Here is a 20,824-nt window from a genome sequence, read left to right as displayed (position 1 = left end):
TAGTTTATAATGGCTTTCATGCCGCTCATGTCATTTCTCCCTTACTATAGCACCTTGACAACTATGACTGCATTTTACAGATAGATGTGCTGGTTAACTTGCCCAAGGTCACTTAGTGTGTCATTGCTGAAATTCATCTAAGAACCTCAGTTTCCCAATGCCTGGTACAGTGCTCATGCTATTAGAACTTTCTCTGAGCAATCCTTACCCTATGAAATCAGTAGAAGATCCCAAACATGTATGTATTCACACACATGCACTAGACATGTGTGCACCTACACACACACATGTGCACACACATACACACACACATATACTCCCATACTGAGTTTCTTTTTACTTTTAAAGATTTATTTATTCATTGTAGAGAGGAGAAGGGAGGAACGAAGGAAGAGAGAGAGAGGGGATCCCAAGAAGACTCCCCACCGAACACAGAGCCCAGTGTGGAACTTGATCCCATGACCCTGAGATCATGACCTAAGCTGAAAGCAAGAGTCAGACGCTCAACAACCAAGCCCACCCAAGTGCCCCCACTGAGCTTCTTTATGGTCACCAAAGAGTCAGGCTCTTTCAGGAGGCCCACAACCACCGATGAATTCAGTGATTTGCCTGCCTCGCTCCCTAATAACAAGGGTATTTCATGAGAAAGCTGAAAGGTATCACCTAAGACCCCGTTAACACACATTAAATTAGTTTCCCAGTGCACGATGCCACCCCACAGTGGAGTCACTGACACCAATAAAGGAGGCTGCCCAGCGTCCTCAGCCGGGCTCCTGGAGGAGAGAAATCTCAGCCTCAAGCGGAGCAGCTCGTGATGCCAGAGCTGTAAGGCAAACATCCTAAAGAGCAGTCCTGGCCCCGGGTTGTACTTGGGTCCATTTTGTTCCTTTTAAAGCTACTGCCTTTAATAGAACAAATCTCTTTTGATCTGTGCCTGCTCAGCATGTGGAAAGAGGATGAGAGAGTTTGTGTTATCTTAGTTTAATAACTGTTACACCAAATAAACACTATGCACAGCACTCAGCCTTGTAGAATCGGAAAATAAATCATCACCAAAAAGCTTATTTTACAAACCCACAAATCATCAGAAATATAAATGCTTTCCTTTCTATTCCCATGTTTTAATAAAGACTCCCCCCTCTTTTTTTTTTCAGACTCACTCAATTACAATATCACTATCAGTTCACATTACAGGTCAGAGATACGGCGCTTAATGTATGTAGAGCCAGTCCTCCTCTCCTAATAACCTGTCATTCCGGGGATTTGAATGTCAGAACACAGCCTGCCGCGGTAATGCTAGTCGGCAGCCCGATGATGAAAACTTTGGACAAATCATGAAGAACATTCCAGATCCACATCGTCGGAAGGTTACCGGGGAGAGCCTTTCATTCTGCTTTGACCCCTTGATCTGACAAGTGACACCTACAAAATGAACAGCTCTCCAACTTAAATTGTTTAACTGTAGCCTGATCAGTTTTATTATCTTGCTAATCCGGATATCAGCCGTTTCATCAGAATGGAAGATATGCATATCATGAATTATTTTGACACGGGGACCTTTTAATTTTTGCCAGCAATATTTCACTGCCCCAATCAGGGCCTGCAGTCACTGGTGCTGTTCGCCTCCTGGGCTGTCAGAGGACAGCGCACTCCTGACAGCACCAAATCATCCGGGAGCTGGAACGAGCCTTCGCTGCAATTATTATTGTCTTCCGTAGTCATGCATTTCATTACGGCGCAGGCAGCCAGGGCCTTGGGGTTCAGGACAGCCTTCTCCAGGAAGCTCTGCCATTTTATGGGCTTGTGGAGCTCTGGGGTGTGATTTCCCCTCTCCTTCCCCTCAGTAGACAAGGCGAGGTGAATTTCTAATAAAAACAAAACACGAGGCCGGCACTGCGGGAAGAGCAAGCTCAGTACAGGACATTAAGCAGCAGTGAGGCAGCGTGAATGGCCCACTTGAAGTTTATGAAAGCAGTGGTTAATCAGCAATATGGTTTGCTACAGAGAGAAATAAAGAACAGTTTATCGGGGCGGGGTGGAGGGGCAACGCTCCTTTCTAAATTGCAAAGTGCTCAGAACGCTTTCTTAAAGAAAACTCCCTTTTCCCTTAGATGTGTTTCTTAATTTCTCTCTCCCCTGTGGACCATTTTCTCCTTTTGAATTTCCATCCTAAGAGGATCCAGCCCCCACTCGAAGCCTGGTCCGCATGGTCTGCATCACCGACCTGTGCTCTGGCACTGTGCCATCATCCGCACGGAACAGCCTCTAGAAACGCGCTGTCATCTTTACTCTGAGGTGATTACAGAGACTGTCGCTCATCAAAACTCAAGGCACCTTCTTTCTAAGTACCTGTGGGAGAAAGTTTGTTCTAGTCTCACAAACAACTGATCCATGTTTACCTTGAGGGCACTGGGAATTATATACTTTATTACACTTCCTTTTCTTGAGAAGACTGCTAGAAGGGGCGCCTGGGTGGCTCAGTGGGTTAAAGCCTCTGCCTTCAGCTCAGGTCATGATCTCAGGGTCCTGGGATCGAGCCCCACATCGGGCTCTCTGCTCAGCAGGGAGCCTGCTTCCTCCTCTCTCTGCCTGCCTCTCTGCCTGCTTGTGATCTCTGTCCGTTAAATAAATAAATAAAATCTTAAAAAAAAAAAAGAAGAAGAAGAAGAAGAAGACTGCTAGAAACCTCAAAACTAAATTTTCTATTCCTCAAAATATTAAACATAGAACTACCCTATGATCTGGAAACTCCACGCTGGGTATACATTTAAAAGAATTGAGAACAAGGACCCAAACAGATATAGATACCATGTTCATAATAGTATCATTCATAACACAAGAGGTGGAAGTAACTTAAGTGTCCATTGATGGATGAATGAATAAACAAAGTGCAGCATGTATGTACAATAGAATGCTACTCGGCCTTGAAAAGGAGCGAAATTCTCACACAGGCTACAACACGGATGAACCTTGACGAACTAATGCTAAGTGAAGCAAGCCAGTCACAGAAGGACACAAGCACGGCATGACTCCACTTCCATAAGATATCTAAAGTAGTCAATTTTATAGAGAGAAGTAGAATGGTAATTGCCAGGGGGGGCCTGGAAAGAGAGAGAAATGGGAAGTTATTGTTTAATGGGTACAGAGTTCGGTTTGGGATGATGAAGAAGTTCTGGACATGGACGGCAGTGATGGTTGCAGAACAATGTGAATGTCCTTAGTGTCACTGAACGACACACTTTAAAATACTTAAAATGATAAATTGTATGGTATGTTTATTTTACCACAATTTTATTTTATTTTTTTAAAGATTTTATCTATTTATCTGAAGAGAGAGAGAGATCACAAGAAGGCAGAGAGGCAGGCAGAAAGAAAGGGAGAAGCAGACTCCCCGCAGAGCAGAGAGCCTGATGCGGGGCTTGATCCCAGGACCCCGAGACCATGACCTGAGCTGAAGGCAGAGACTTAACCCACTGAGCTACCCAGGCGCCCCTATTTTACCACAATTTTTAAAAAATTAACTTTGCAGGGGCGCCTGGGTGGCTCAGTGGGTTAAGCCGCTGCCTTCGGCTCAGGTCATGATCTCAGGGTCCTGGGATCGAGTCCCGCATCGGGCTCTCTGCTCAGCAGGGAGCCCGCTTCCCTCTCTCTCTCTCTGCCTCTCCATGTACTTGTGATTTCTCCTCTGTCAAATAAATAAATAAAATCTTTAAAATGCAAACTATTTTTAAAAAATTAACTTTGCAGTAAATCTCTAGCACAAGTATAGAATACATATTTGTCTCATTACTGCCTTTATTTCTTCTTCCTACGTTTACATTATCTTTGCTTTATTTTCCTCACCAACTCTTTTAAAATATTATTTTATTGTTGTATGTTGGTTTTTATAGTACCATGACTTAAAAATTTTTTTTGGCAGAACAAGGAAGGATTTCCATATTAAAGTGCACTCAGTCTAGCATGACAAAGCTGTTGGTGATTGTGTCCCAGAGAAGGAGTGAGAAATACATATTTCTGAAGTCCATTAGGGACACTGAGATACGAAGGGAAACCTCTGAGAGGGAAGACTTCCTTCTCACTCCTCCTTGACTTGGAGGGACCCCTCCGTCCCCAGGGCCACGAGGAGACTTCGTACAGAGCTCCCCTGGACCCTTTCGCCCAGCCCAGTATCAAAACGCGTCACTTCTCTCCCCTACTCCCAGCCAGCCTCGTGAGCATTCTACCTCGCAGAGCCTCATGCTCAGAAGGGAGCTTGGCTTAGTGTTCTACTGTGAAACAGTGAATTTCTTAATAACTTCTTCACGAAGAGCTCCGGATTTTCATTTTGAACCACACAAATCCTGCAAACTCGCAAATTATGTGGTTGGTCTTACCTCCCCTAGACAGTGATCATCTCTGGGGAAAGAAACCCATCTAACTTTTCTTTGAATCACCAGTCCCAACCCCAGTGCCTGAAAGGCAAGTCCATGGAAAGAGTCAAAAAATATTTGTTGCACAAACAATGAAGGAAACTATAGGAAGCCCTTGTTTTCACAGTTCTAAGTATCCCTTCTTCAAGATCACATATCAAACCTGCTCCAGAAAAAGCCCGCACAAACAGGAAGGACAGGCTTCATGGATGAAAGGAAGGTTTATGGTCGTGACCAAGAATAAAGAGGACACCGTGCCCCTTAATCTTTCCTAGGTTGGAATCCACACATAGGATTCACCTTTGATGTGAAGAATGGGCTGTTTGTTGCAGCCAGAGCTCGAGTGGTTGTACCCCAGGCTCCAGCCTCTTCAAGACAGAACCTTGTACAGATTCTTCTCATATTGACACTGTTTTTTAAAACTCTCCAGAGATGTGATTTTCACAGCTCCCTTAGGTAACACAACTTAGCCACTGCATTATTCTTCACAATTTCCCTAGGACATGAGGCTTTAATAGTTCTCCATTTAAGAAGACAGAAATATGGAGAAAGGGAACAGAGTTGGAAGAAAATCATGAGGAAAGGAAACTGAAAGCTTAGCAAGGAAGACAGACACGCAGACAGTCAGAAAGCAAAACAGCCACCGCGGATCACGACTCGTAACTCACAGCTCTCTTCGGGTGCAGGACCTTTACGATATCCAACTTCCAGAGAAGGTTGTCCAGAAGCTGAGGGCTTCCAGATCACTTATTTTCATTTCCCAGAACCTAAGAAAATAGAAAGAAATATCCATCAAAGAAGCCATTTAGGATCTTTGAAATATGACTTATACTTTCTTTCTACAGGAGGATTAGGGGCCAGAGTAAATCAAAGACATTAATCTGAGGCAGGAAAGGGGAAACATAGCAAATCGGTATGTGGAGGGAAAAGAGGGGATACAAGAGGCAACGGCATCCAGGGCAGCATTTTCTAGTGTGCAGACTTTCCCTGAGCCACCCCCCACCCACATGCTCCCTCGGTTCCTAACAGCATCTTCATCAATTAAGATTCTATGAGACTGGCAGGCTCCGAGATCAGCAGTACCATCCACATACTCACTATTCCACTGGCAAGGCGAACAATTCCGAATATTAAAAGTAAAGCAACACGTTCTGCCATGTCTTTTGTATACAGACAGCTGAAGCTGCGTGAAAGTTTGGCACCAAAAGGCCAAGTACCATATTTTCAGCCACCCACACGCCAAACCCCATAATAACTACAGACTCTAGATGTGAAATTTTCAGACATTTGCAGTGAAGGAAAACTAATAGTCATGTTTCTTCATGTGCTTCCTTTCCTAACAGGGCAGTTTCTCAACTTTAAAACCCCGTCAATGTAAGCTAAAGAGAACAAAGGGTGCTGCGGAGATATTTTCACCAGATGTCAAATGGTGCTTATTTATTTAAACAGAAAACCCCACTTTGTACATTTGGTTCATTTAGTGGTATGTGCTCTGTAACAAGTATTTTTTATGAGTAAAAAGCTGCCACCAGTGTGCTTAAGTTACAATAGGGCTTCAAAAAAGTCTGTTAGCTGAGACTAAATATTGCTCTTTTTGCTTTTGGTTGAAATGTAAATTTCATTGCCATCCTCCCTCTATTACAGGAGAAACGTTGTTGCTTAAAGTCATAGCAGGACTAATAATTAGTTCTCCCTCTGTGGTCAAAGCTAGAGGCAAAGATGTTTGGTTCACTGTGCTTTTTAAGGTAGGTATATATGCTACAGAGCATTGATTTTCTCAAACATTAACAGCAGGAAACATATCAATTCCCTCCTGTGTGAATAACTGGGCTTCCAGGACCTGAATAAGCCATCGGAACCTACAGGCTGAGAACTTGTGTTGCCCACTGCGGATAATAAAATAGGTCATCCAGTACTCCTCTGAGCCTCTGCAAATAAGGAGCATGTTAACTTGTTCTATAAATGAAAGGCCTGTATGTCCCTCATTCTGCCAGATAGAAAATGTAATTTTAGGTCAGATCCTGGTCAAGGAGTGTCTCTACCTGTCAAAGATAAGGTGTTTCAAATACCCCTTCTACCAATAAGGTGAGAAACAGCTGGACAGAGATCACACCTGGCAAAGATTCAGAAAAGACCAGAAAGCTTCAGAGATAAGCAAATAGAGAAGGAGTGTATTCCGAGATGATCAAGTACTCAACACCATATTCTACAGAGCATAATGCAGAGGGCCAATCCCCTCAGAAATACAATGAATAAAAGAATTTATGAGAACTTTATCTTTGGATTTCCTGGGGCCTTCAGGTCCCTGGTATAAGAAGTGAACTCCCAGCACAGAAGGGCCAGAGGCATAAATGAAGGGGAGAACTTAGGGAAAGGTCAGCTACACTGGGACAATGGAAGAAGGGGAGCCCCAGCTGAGTGTGAACAAAAATTATTCACTCAGTATATTCGGTGAAGGGTTTTCACCAGTTCCTTGATGAAGAGAAACTGGTAGATTAAAACCAGCATTACTGTGTGTACGTGTTATATATCATGATATACATATTAGATATATAATATCTAGTACATAATATGGTATCCATATAGGATAATATAGTGTACATAATTTTATTTAATATAACTTTTCAGTAAAGTGTACTTAGTTCTCATCTCATGCTATGCCTTATCCATTTTTAACTTTTCTTTTTCAAACCCAGGGTTATATAATCCACTCAACTTTATGTCATACTTAGAAATCTGGATAAACAGGGCCAAAATAATATTCTAGTGAAAACTTAGACCTATTAGATTTTATTTATCATATATCCATTGATGGACTATCATAGATAACATCAGTGATGTGGAATCTCATACGGAATGCTAACTTAACTTCCTTCTTTATCAGGACAGTGGCTTACTTATATTTCCTAAGAAAACCTGCCACTATAAAACACCTAGAAATATGGACCATTTTTTAAAATTCTTTTAAATGAATATATGATCCAAAAAAAGTAAGCAAAATCTCTGGGGGCCAAAAATAAAAAGGAAACTAAAAACCAGAGTGGCGAGCCATCTCTGAGCTTTTCACTGCATTGAAAACACTCATTATTCACCAAAAGCAAGGCTCTGTTTTAATGGCCAAATAAGAACAGGACATATGGCCTTGGGCCTAAATGTAGGGAGTTATAATGGAGTCCCCTGATAATCAGAAATTTTCAAAAATTTCAGAGAAAGAGGATGTGAGGACAATCTTCTTTTAAAGAAAAAGACTTTATTCATTTATTTGAGAGAGCGAACTCACGTGAGCAGCGGGTAGGAACAGAGGGCAAAGCCGAATCCCCACTGAGCAGGGAGCCCAACGCGGAAATCAATCCCAGGACCCCGGGAACATGACCTGAGCTGAAGGCAGACACTTGACTGACTGAGCCACCCAGGTGCCTTGTGAGGGCAATCTTGCTACATCTGTCACCTCATTGATCACCAGGGGTAAGTCAGCAGATCTGGCTCATGAGGCAGGTATCCCCAACCTCCCTCAACTCTCCATGTGTGTTACTCCAAGCTGAGGCTGGGTCAGAGAACAACCTTCCCCAATGGAGAAGGACCACTTGTGCGTCAAATGTATAGAAAGAGCTGTGCGCCCCTGCTAGTACCTCCAAACACACTCCCAAGGTCCATTTGTAGGAGAACGTAGGGAAGTCAAACTTCCAAGACGGCAGACACAACCAAATGAGGCTCCACATGTGGAAGGCTGCCTTTCTTAAAAAAAAAAAAAAAGTTTTTCAGAGAAAGAGGAAACTAAAAAAATATCAAATCTCCAACTGTTAATCATAATAGTATATATTTTCAATCCCAGACTATATTCAGGTTTAAAAAACAAAAAACAGGGGCACCTGGGTGGCTCAGTGGATTAAGCCTCTGCCTTCAGCTCAGGTCATGATCTCAGGGTCCTGGAATCGAGTCCCGCATCGGGCTCTCTGCTCGATAGGGAGCCTGCTTCCTCCTCTCTCTCTCTCTCTGCTTGCCTCTCTACCTGCTTGTGATCTCTGTCAAATAAATAAATAAAATCTTTAAAAAATAAATAAATATAAATAAATAAATAAATAACAAAAAACGGATGCACCTGGGAGGCTGAGTCAGTTAAGCAACCGATTCAATTTCAGCTCAGGTCATGCTCTGAGTCTTGGGATCCAGCCCTGCACTAGGCTCCACCCTCAGCAGGGGAGTCTGCTTAAGATTCTCTCTTTCCCTGGCTTTCTGCCCCTCCTCCTTCTCTGTCTCTCTCAAATAAATCTTAAAAAAAAAAAAAATTAGGGGCCCCTGGGAGGCTCAGTAGGTTGGATGACCAACTCATTTTTTGCTCAAGTCATGATCTCATGGGTCTTAAGATCAAGCCCTGCATTGAGTTCTTTGCTCAGCAGGGAGTCTGCTTAAAGGATTTGATCCCTCCGCCTCTCCCCCCACATTCTCAAGTTCCCGCTCTCAAATAAATAAATAAATCCTTTAAAAAAAAAAAAGGAATTAAAAAAAAAAAAACACCAGCTCTAGGAGGGCACATTGATGCAATGAACACTGGGTATTATATAAGACTGATGAATCACTAAACTCTACCTCTGAAACTAATAATGCACTATATGTTAATTAATTGAATTTAAATTTAAAAAAAAATACCAGCTCTAATGTTGGAGAATATGGAAATACAGGCCTGTATCATGCATGGTCCAGAAATTTGAGATATCAATATAAAAAGTAGTACCTAACTTGTAATACTCCTCTAAAATACCTAAAAGAACCAACCAAATATAAAATCTCCCTTTAGAAATACAGCCTCAAGCTGGTCAATCAAGGGTCACATAGTAACTCTATGTATCATATTTTAAGGAACTGCCAAACTGTTTTTCAAAGTGGTTACAAAATTTTACATTCCCACCAGCAATGCATATAACTGCCAATTTCACCACATACTTGCCAACATTCATTATTGTCTATCTTGTTTTAGCAATCCTAGTGGGTGTGAAGTGGTATGGCACTCTGGTTTTATCTTTTCTCTAATGGCTTATGATATGGAGCATCTTTTAATGTGCTTATTGGCCATTTGTTTCTCTCCTATGGATAAATGTCTACCCAAATCACTGGCCCATTTTTTAAATTGTACTAAATGTACCAGTTTTGTTGTTCATTTATAAAAGTTCTTTACATATTCTGAACACAAGTCTGTAATCAAATGTATTACTTACACATAATTTTTTTCATTTTGTGGATTATATTTTCACTTTTTTTATAATATCTGTTGAGGCCCATAAGTTTTTGAATTTTAAACAGATTTTACTCTTTAGAGCAATTTAGGTTTGCAGCAAAATTGACTAGATGCTACAGAGATTTCCCATCCTGCCCCCACTCATGCATAGCCTCCTTCATTATTAACAACGCCTCATCAGAGTAGTACATTTATTAAAACTGATACACTTGCAATGACACCATTATCACCAAAATCCATAAGTTACATTACAGTTCACTCCTGGTGTTGTACAGTCTACTGGTTTTGACAAATGCATAATAACATGTTCACCATTACAGTATCATACAGAGTAATTTTGCTACCCTAAAAATCCTCAGTGCTCCTACTGTTCATCTTTCCTTCCCCTTAAATCCTGGCAACCACTGATCTTTTTACTGTCTCCATAGTTTTCCCTTTTCCAGAACATCACATACTTGGAATCTTACAATATATAGTATTTCCAGATTGGCTTCTTTCACTTAGTAGCATATATTTAATTTTACTCCATATCTTTTCATGGCTTGATAGCTCATTTCTTTTTAGTGTTGAATAAAAATCCACTGCTTGATGTCCACAATAGCTAAACTATGGAAAGAACCTAGATGTCCATCAACAGATGATGGATAAAGGTATGTTATTTATACACATTGGAATGCTATGCAGCCACCAAAAAGCTGAAATCCTGCCATTTGCAATGACACGGATGGAACTAGAAGATACTATGCCAAGTGAAATAAGTCAATCAGAGAAAGACAATTATCATATGATCTCCCTGATATGAGGAACTTGAGAGGTAGGGCAGGAAGTCATGGGGGGTAGGGAGGGAAAAAATGAAACAAGACGGGATTGGGAGGACGACAAACCATAAGAGACTCTTAATCTCAGTATTAATCTCTTAATCTCAGGGTTGCTGGGAGCAGGGGGTAGGGATAGGGTGGCTGGGTTATGGACATTTGGGAGCATATGTGCTATGGTGAGTGCTGTGAATTGTGTAAGACTGATGAGTCACAGACCTCTACCCCTGAAGCAAATAAAACATTATATGTTAATTAGAAAAAAAAAATTCACTGTTTGGTTGTACCACAATTTATTGACCTATCCACCTACTAAAGGTAAATAGGGCATCTTGATTGCTTCAAATTTTAACATCTTCATCGCTTCAAGTTTTGACAATTATGAATACAGATGCTAGAAACATCCATGTTCAGATTTTGGTGTGGACATAAGTTTTCAACACTTTTGCTTAAATACCAATAAGTATGATTGCTAGCTTATATGGTAAGAGTATGCTTACTTTTATAAAAAACTACCAAAATATCTTCCAATGTAGCTGTACCATTTTATGTTCCCACAAGCAATCAATGAAAGTTCCCATATTCATTCATCATTTAATATTGATGGAGAAGTTAGAGGACTAACATTCCTTGACTTCAAGACTTACTATAAAGATACAGTTATTAACCCAGTGTGGTATACATAAAATTCAAATCCTTGCCAACATTTGCTGTTTTCAGTGTTCTGGATTTTAATCATTCTAAATAGGTGTGCAGTGATAGTTCATTGTTGTGTTAATTTGCATTTTCCTGATGACATATGATGCATCTTTCATATGCTTATCATATGTATATCTTTGGGGGCTATTTATTAAAGATATTCGGTCAGTTTTTTAGATGGGTTGTTTTCTTATTGTTGAGTTTTAAGAGCGCTTTGTGTATTTTTTTTATTTCATTTAACTAAAAAAAAAAAAGATTTTTAAAAAAAATTTTTTTATTTCTTTTCAGCGTAACAGTATTCATTGTTTTTGCACCACACCCAGTGCTCCATGCAATCCGTGCCCTCTCTAGTACCCACTACCTGGTCCCCCCAACCTCCTACCCCTGCCCCTTCAAAACCCTCAGACTGTTTTTCAGAGTTTATAGTCTCTCATGGTTCACCTCCCCTTCCAATTTCCCTCAACTCCCTTCTCCTCTCCATCTCCCCTTGTCCTCCATGCTATTTGCTATGCTCCACAAATAAGTGAAACCAAATGATAATTGACTCTCTGCTTGACTTATTTCACTCAGCATAATCTCTTCCAGTCCCGTCCATGTTGCTACAAAAACTGGGTATTCATCCTTTCTGATGGAGGCATAATACTCCATAGTATATATGGACCACATCTTCTTTATCCATTTGTCTGTTGTAGGGCATCTTGGTTCTTTCCACAGTTTGGCGACCATGGCCATTGCTGCTATAAACATTGGGGTACAGATGGCCCTTCTTTTCACTACATCTGTATCTTTGGGTTAAATACCCAGTAGTGCAATTGCAGGGTCATAGGGAAGCTCTATTTTTAATTTCTTAAGGAATCTCCACACTGTTTTCCTAAGTGGCTGTACCAACTTGCATTCCCACCAACAGTGTAAGAGGGTTCCCCTTTCTCCACATCCTCTCCAACACATGTTGTTTCCTGTCTTGCTAATTGTGGCCATTCTAACTGGTGTAAGGTGGTATCTCAATGTGGTTTTAATTTGAATCTCCCCGATGGCTAATGATGATGAACATTTTTTCATGTGTCTGATAGCCATTTGTATGTCTTCATTGGAGAAGTGTCTGTTCATATTTTCTGCCCATTTTTTGATATGATTGTTTTGTGTGTGTTGAGTTTGAGGAGTTCTTTATAGATCCTGGATATCAACCTTTGTCTGTCATTTGCAAATATTTTCTCCCATTCTGTGGGTTGCCTCTTCGTTTTGTTGACTATTTCCTTTGCTGTGAAGAAGCTTTTAATCTTGATGAAGTCCCAAAAGTTCATCTTCCCTTTTGTTTCCGTTGCCTTTGGAAACATATCTTGAAAGAAGTTGCTGTGGGTGATATCGAAGAGGTTACTGCCTATTTTCTCCTCTAGAATTCTGATGGATTCCTGTCTCACGTTGAGGCCTTTTATCCATTTTGAGTTTATCTTTGTGTACGGTGTAAGAGAATGGTCAAGTTTCATTCTTCTACATATAGCTATCCAGTTTTCCCAGCATCATTTATTGAAGAGACTGTCTTTTTTTCACTGTGTATTTTTTCCTGTTTTGTCAAACCAACTCCACACATAAGAAGTGAAATAATCAAGATTAGAGCAGAGATCAACAAGGTAGAAACCAGAGATACAGTGGAACATATCAATGAAACTAGAAGTTGGTTTTTTGAAAGAATCAATAAGATCAATAAACCAATGGCCACACTAATCCAAAAGAAAAGAGAGAAAGCCCAAATTAGTAAAATTATGAATGAAAAGGGAGAGATCACAACTAACACCAAGGAAGTAGAAACAATCATCAGAAGTTATTATCAACAGTTATATGCCAATAAGCTAAGCAACCTAGATGAAATGGATGCATTCCTGGAAAACTATAAACTCCCAAAATTGAACTAGGAAGAAATTGACAACCTGAATAGACCGATATCTAGTAATGAAATTGAAGCAGTGATCAAAAACCTCCCAAAACACAAGAGCCCAGGACCTGATGGATTCCCTGGGGAATTCTACCAAACTTTCTTTTTTTTTTTTTTTTAAGATTTTATTTATTTATTTGACAGAGATCACAAGTAGGCAGAGAGGCAGGCAGAGAGAGAGAGAGAGAGAGAGAGAGCAGGAAGCAGGCTCCCTGCAGAGCAGAGAGCCCGATGTGAGGCTCGATCCCAGGACCCTGGGATCATGACCCGAGCCGAAGGCAGAGGCTTTAACCCACTGAGCCACCCAGGTGTCCCTCTACCAAACTTTCAAAGAAGAAATAACCCTATTCTCCTGAAGCTGTTTCAAAAAATTGAAGCAGAAAAAAACTTCCAGACTCTTTCTATGAAGCCAGCATTACCCTGATCCCCAAACCAGGCAAAGACCCTACCAAAAGGAGAATTTCAGATCAATATCACTGATGAATATGGATACTAAGATTCTCAACAAGATCCTAGCAAACAGGATCCAACAGCACATTAAAAAGATTATCCACCATGACCAGGTGGGATTCATCCCTGGGCTGCAAGCGTGGTTCAACATCCGAAAATCAATCAATGTGATAGATCAAATTAATAAGAGAAGAGAGAAGAACTACATGGTCCTCTCAATTGATGCAGAAAAAGCATTTGACAAAATCCAGCATTCGTTCCTGATTACAACACTTCAAAGTATAGGGATAGAGGGAACATTCCTCAACTTCATAAAATCTATCTATGAAAGACCCACAGCAAATATCATCCTCAATGGGAAAAAGCTCACAGCCTTCCCTTTGAGATCAGGAACACAACAAGGATGCCCACTCTCATCACTCTTGTTCAACCTAGTATTAGAAGTCTTAGGAACAGCAATCAGAAAACAAAGAGAAATAAAAGGTATCCAAATTGGCAATGAAGAAGTCAAACTCTCTCTCTTTGCAGATGACATGATTCTTTATATGGAAAACCCAAAAGACTCCACCCCCAAACTACTAGAACCCATATAGCAATTCAGCAATGTGGCAGAATACAAAGTCAATGTACAGAAATCAGTGGCTTTCTTATACACTAACAATGAAAATAAAGAAAGGGAAATTAGAGAATCGATTCCACTTACTATAGCACCAAGAACCATAAGATACCTGGGAATAAACCTAACCAAAGAGGTAAAGGAACTGTACTCGAGGAACTACAGAACACTCATGAAAGAAATTGAAGAAGACAAAAAAAGATGGAAGACCATTCCATGCTCTTGGATTGGAAGAATAAACATTGTTAAAATGTCTATACTGCCTAGAGCAATCTGTACTTTTAATGCCATTCCGATCAAAATTCCACTGGTATTTTTCAAAGAGCTAGAGCAAATAATCCAAAAATTTGTATGGAATCAGAAGAGACCCTGAATTGCTACGAAAATGTTGAAAAACAAAAATAAAACTGGGGGCATCACGTTACCTGATTTCAAGCTTTACTATAAAGCTGTGATCATCAAGACAGCATGGTACTGGCATAAAACCAGACACATAGACCAGTGGAACAGAGTAGAGAGCCCAGATATGGGCCCTCAACTCTATGGTCAAATAATCTTCGACAAAATACTTTGTGTATTTTTAATAACAATTTTTTATCAGATATTTCCTTTGCAAATATTTTCTCCCAGTCTATGGCTTTTCTTCTCACTCTTTTGTCTTTGCAGAGAAGTTTTCTAATTTTAATAAATTCCAGGTTACCAACTATTTCTTTCATGGATTATGACTTCAGAGCTTTACCTAAAAAGTTGTCATCATAACCAAGGTCATTTAAGTTCTCTCCTATGTTATCTTTTAATAATTTCATAGTTTTTCACTGTACATTTAGGACTATGATCCATTTTGAGTTAATTTTTGTGAAATGTGAAGGTCTGTGTTTAATTTTTTTTTTTTTTTTTTGCATGTGGATGTTTAGTTGTGCAGCACTTGTTGAAAAGACTGTATTTTCTCCATTGTATTGCCTTTGTTCCTTTGTCAAAGATCATTGGATATAATTATATGGGTCTATTTCTGGGTTCTCTTTTCTGTTCTATATATTTGTCTGTTCTTCCACCAATACCATACTGTCATTAATCTCTATATCTTTAGAGTAAGTCCTATAGTCAGGTAATGTTAGCTCACCAGATTTGTTCTTCAATATTCAATATTAGCTATTATGGGTCTTTTGCCTCTTCATATGAACTTTAGAATCAGCTTGTTGATAGCAACAAAATAACTTGTTCATATTTTGATTGGGATGTCACTGAACTTATAGATGAAGTTGGAAGAATTAATATCTTGACATTACTGAGTTCTTATCCATGAATATGAGATATCTCTCCATTTGTTTACTTTTTTGATATCTTTGATCAGAGTTTTGTAATCTTCCTCTTAAAAGTGTGTGATAATATTTCATTGTACATATAGATCTTGTGCACATTTTGTTAGACTTATATTTAAGTATTTCATTTTGGGAGGTGCTAATATAAATTTTCTTATTTCAAATGCTACTTTTTCATTTTTGGTATAGAAAAAGTAACTGACTTTTATATATTAACCTTGTATCCTGCAATCTTGTTATAATCACTTATTAGTTCCAGCAGGTTTTTGTTGATTCTTTCATATTTTCTACATAGATAATCATGTCATCTGCAAACAAGGACAGCTTTATTTCTTCCTTCCCAGTGTATACCTTTCATTTCCTTTTCTTGTGTTATTACATTGGCTAGAATTTCCAGTATGATGTTGAAAAGCAGTGATGACAGAGTCCATTCTTGCCTTGTTCCTGATCTTTATGAGATAGTTTTGAGCTTCTCGCCATTACATATGATGCTAGCTATAATAAATTTTTTAGATTATTGAGCTGAAAAATTCCCCTCTCTTTCTAGTCACTGAGAGGTTTTATAATGAAAAGGTGTTGGAATTTGTCAAATGCTTTTTCTGCATCTATTTATATGATCATGTAATTTTTCTTCTCTAGCATGTTGATGTGATTATTACATTCATTGATTTTCAAATGTTAAATCAGTTCTGCATACTTGGTAGTTTTTTTGTTTTTTTAATTTTTGAAGTCTAATGGCCTTTTTTCTTTTGCTACAAGTGCTTTCCAAGTCATATCAAAGAAACCATCACCTAACTAACCCAAGGTCACAAAGATTTACACCTATATTTTCTTCTAATAGTTTTATTGTCCTAGCTCTTATATTTAATTCTGTGATCCATTTTGAGTCAAAAATTTTATATAGTTTGAGGCAGAGATCTGATAACCTTTTTTACTCTTCTCACACATAGGATACATTCACTGCTACCCCAAAAGGGACAAAACATAGCCTTTTTGATTGTTTTATTCATTTCTGATTTTAATATCATATACAGTCCTCTCAGTCAAATGTTGATATGGCTCCTCAAGGACAGTGACCTGTGAACAAGGAACACAGGACACTGACATTCCTAACATTCAAAATACAACAGTGGAATTGGATCAGGATAACTATAGCAAAAACTCCATTTAGAAAGGGGAAGAATAAGAAACATCAGAAATCACCAATCATTAAATCCTGTTGCAGAATCCATATAAATTCTGTACCCTGAGGTGGATGGGGGATGGAAAATGGAAGATCTTTGACTGAACTCTTCTGTGCATACAAAAGAGTTCCCTTGGCATTTTTTTCCTTCATCTTAGCAGTTCCTCCTTCTGAAAGGTGCCTCCATGACCACTGTTCTTCCCAGTCCTATCAGTACTGGGTATTGGGAAATACCCCTGCTTGGAAGTTACTAAGCTTTCTCAACAATGAATAAAACTTTTTATGGTGAAAAATCACAACCTTTACTGAAATATATCTTTAAAAAGCTAAATAAATGGAGAAATATGCCATATTCAAAAATTGAAAACCTTAATATCATATACAAGCCAAATCTTCCTAATTGCCTAAATTGACATATAAATTTAATACAATTCCAGTCAAAATTTCAGCATGTTTTTGTGTCCATGTATATAACTGAAAATTGATAAGTCAACTGCAAAATGTATATGAAAGATTAAGGACCCCAAGTACTCCTTAAAAGGAACTATCGTTCCTTAAGGAGGCTTTGCCTTAACAGATATCAAAACTTAAATATTAAGACCAGGTAGTATTAGTGAAGAGACAGACAAGAAATAAGCAGATCTGACCAGCAGAATAGAATAGAAAAGCTAGAAGGAAATCTACATATATGTGGTTTAGAACTGGCTATGCAGATTGGTGGGGAATGGATTTCCAGTAAGTGATGTGATGCTAACAGGTATTCTGGGGATTAAAAAAAAAAAAAAAAAAAAAAAAGAAAGCAAATATCAACCTTACACCCTACCAAAAAGAAGAAAAGAAGGTAGCATCCCATTCCTCCACTTACCATCTGTGAGTCCTTAAGAAACTGGTGCAATCTCACCTTGCTTTGGTTTTCTAATTTCATGGAGTTGTTCTGAGGGCTAAATGAGCCAATATACAAAGCACCCAACTCTTAGCAGATGCTTCAGAAAAGCTGTTGCCTTCCCCAGCCATTCCCTTTAGTGGAAATGAAGTCCTATATCCCACTGCTGTGAATATGTTTAGAATTAGCCAAAAGCTAGAATCTGAGATTATGGGTATTGAGGGCACGGACTGCATGGAGCACTGGGTGTTATATACGAACAGTGAATCATGGAACATTACATCAAAAACCAATGACTGGGGCGCCTGGGTGACTCAGTGGATTAAGCTGCTGCCTTCAGCTCAGGTCATGATCCCAGGGTCCTGAGATCGAGCCCCGCATCGGGCTCTCTGCTCTGCGGGGATCCTGCTTCCTCCTCTCTCTCTGCCTGCCTCTCGCTGACTTGTGATCTCTGTTTGTCAAATAAATAAATAAAATAAACCTTTAAAAAAAATCACTAACATAACACAATAAAAAAATTTTTAAAGAAGGATCAGTAATACAGTAGGGATATCCAAATTCCCATTCTTACTGCCTATCATTATTCTATTTCTTCAAAAATTCTTCATGAGCATTTAGAGCAGTTTTCTTGTCGAATGGGATTTATACTACAAGCAACTTTACATTTATCTTGAAATTCTTGTAAGAAGCTAGAAATTTAGTCTAACTATGACTGAGATTATAAATAAACTAATGATAAAACAAAACCACTGGAAACAATTGTGAAATCCTAGAGATTAAGAAACATTGTTTGATTTTTACCTACACGTTTAAAAAAATATTTAAAGATGTTTGGATTTCTGTTTAATTTTGTGTTAAATACAGATAATATTTTGACAATCTGAAAAACAAAGAACTATCTGCTTTTTTAAAAAATTTTGTGTTGCTAAATATAGATAATATTTTGACAAACTGAAAAAAGAACTATTTTAAGCCTGGTTTCAAGAGGCTTGATCATAATTAGCTGGTGTTATGAGTGTCTCCTGAGTGCATGGGTTTAGCATTTGCCTTTGAAGAATATTAAATAACATGAAAATATTAACTCTTGCCCTCTAAGGGTTTATATTCTAGGATAGCTCATTCACTTGGGAAAAAATAATTTTTTCATTTTGAAAACAGCAGGCAGATGGTTTAATCCATTGGGTTTAGTTTCAAACAAACAAACAAAAACATTTTTTGAGGTGTAGAAAAACTAAGTGAAACAGATAAAAACATGTCAAGAGTTTTACATTTAATTTGGCTCTATGGAAACATTCAATATTAAGTGTTAAATATGCATAATATTAACACATTTATTCTAAATCATCAATTTAACATTCTTCTTCAGTTTCCAAGAGATTCCACTGAATTCAGCCAGTAATTTTCCATTACCTATAATGTGCCTGGTTGCTATGCAGAAATTCTATCATCATTGGTTCACTCACCAATGTTGTATACCTACCATGTGCCACACACAATTCTAAATCCTGGACACAAGAGGCTTTCTACCTATTCATTCAACATCAGTGCTATTGAACTATTTTCTATATTTCCTAACACCAGTAGAGATGCAAGCAACTTTGAAATGTGTTTTGTCTGACATTTTCATGTCACTGCAAATGGCCAATGAGGATGTAGACAAAAAGGAAGTCTTGTGCACTGTTGGTGGGAATGCAAACTGGAGCAGCCATGGTGGAAAACAGTATGGAGTGTCTTTAAAAAGTTAAAAATAGAATGCCCTACAATCCAGCAGTCATACTTGAGTATTTACTCAAAGTTTACAAAAACACAAATTCAAATGGATACATGCACCTTGATGTTTATAGCAGCATTATCTACAATAGCCAAGATAGGGAAGCAGCCCAAGTATTCACTGATTGATGAGTGGATACAAAAGATGTGGTGTGTGTGTGTGTGTGTGTGTGTAAAGTATTCCATTTTATATATATATATATATATATATATATATATATATATATATATAATGGAATATTACTCAGTCACAAAAAAAGAATGAAATCAACACCTGTTGTTTCTTGTGTTTTTTATTTTAGCCATTCTGGTAAGTGTGACGTGATATCTCACTGTGGTTTTGATTAGCACTTCCCTGATGATAAGTGATGATGAGCATCTTTTCAGTTGTCTGTTGGCCTTTCAAATGCCTTCTTTAGAGAAATGTCTGTTTATGTCTTCTGCCTATTTTTAAATTGGATTACTTGGTTTTTGGGTGTTGAGTTTTATAACATCTACATCATATTTTCAATACTAACTCTGACATGTCATTTGCAAATATCTTCTCCCATTCTGTAGGTTGCCTTTTAGTTTGATTACTTCCTTCACTGTGCAAAAGCTTTTTATTTTGACATTGTCCCTCCCAATAGTTTATTTTTGCTTTTCTTTCCCATACCTCTGGGGACCTATCTAGGAAAAAGCTGCTATAGCTGATGTCAGAGAAATTACTGCTTGTGCTCTCATCTGGGATTTTTATGGTTTCAGGTCTCACATTTAATCCATTTTGAATTTGTGTGTGTGTATATGATGTAAGAAAGTGTTCTGATTCCATTATTTTGCATGCTGCTGTCCAGTTTTTCCAACACCATTTGTCAAAGAGAGATTAGTTCTCCTTTTACATGCTCCCATAGCCCTCGTTTTGCTCTTACACACCATTTCTCACAATTATGATTCAGTAATTAGAGTTAACTCTTCATCAACATGGAGGTTAAGGGCACTGATGCCCCCACACATGTTAAAAATCTGTATATACCTTTTGACTCCCCAAAATATAAATACTAATAGCCTACTATTAGCCGGAAGCCTTATTGATAACATAAATAGTTAACACATATTTGTGTTATATGTGTTATATATCATATTCTTACAATAAAGTAAGCTATAGAAAAGAAAATATTAAGAAAATCATAAGGCAGAGAAAATATATTTATGGTTCTATATAAAATCTGCATTTAATTGGTATCTGTGTGGTTCAAATCCATGTTGTACAAGGACCAGCTGTATTTGTTTAATGTCTGCTTCTTCTGTTAAACTGTAAGGACTAAAAAAAAAATTATAAGGACTATGAAAACTAGAACCAGTTTTACTGTACAAGCTGAGTCCATGCCTTGCCTTTTTATAACTCTATCCCCATCACTGAACATGGTGCCTGGTACACAAGAATAAACATTTAATATATGTATAAGTCAGCAAGAGAATGAATGAATATGATCCTTGGGCTGAATATATGATTTATTAGTATCCCCAAATCACTCATT

The 20,824-nt window shown here is 38.5% G+C and overlaps 1 long non-coding RNA gene across 2 annotated transcripts in view; it reads right to left on the bottom strand.

The window, feature by feature from the left end:
• Positions 1-1,446: 1,446 nt before the first annotated feature.
• The window catches only part of LOC101688263, an 82,116-nt gene continuing 62,738 nt past the window's right edge, over positions 1,447-20,824 (bottom strand). Inside the window, exons 3-4 of one of the 2 annotated variants that reach the window (XR_200858.3) lie at positions 5,078-5,176; positions 1,447-2,349 (exon numbers count right to left, since the gene is read on the bottom strand). This is a non-coding gene — a long non-coding RNA (uncharacterized LOC101688263). The remainder of the gene's footprint in view (positions 2,350-5,077; positions 5,177-20,824) is intronic. The other variant, XR_006605483.1, reaches the window with a different exon arrangement.

The sequence above is a fragment of the Mustela putorius genome, unplaced genomic scaffold (assembly GCF_011764305.1).
Source record: "Mustela putorius furo isolate JIRA1106 unplaced genomic scaffold, ASM1176430v1.1 tig00000151_pilon_pilon_pilon, whole genome shotgun sequence".
Lineage (NCBI taxonomy): Eukaryota > Metazoa > Chordata > Mammalia > Carnivora > Mustelidae > Mustela > Mustela putorius.
The sequence above is the reverse complement of the archived record's forward strand: the minus strand, read 5'-3'. Positions and strand labels throughout refer to the sequence as shown.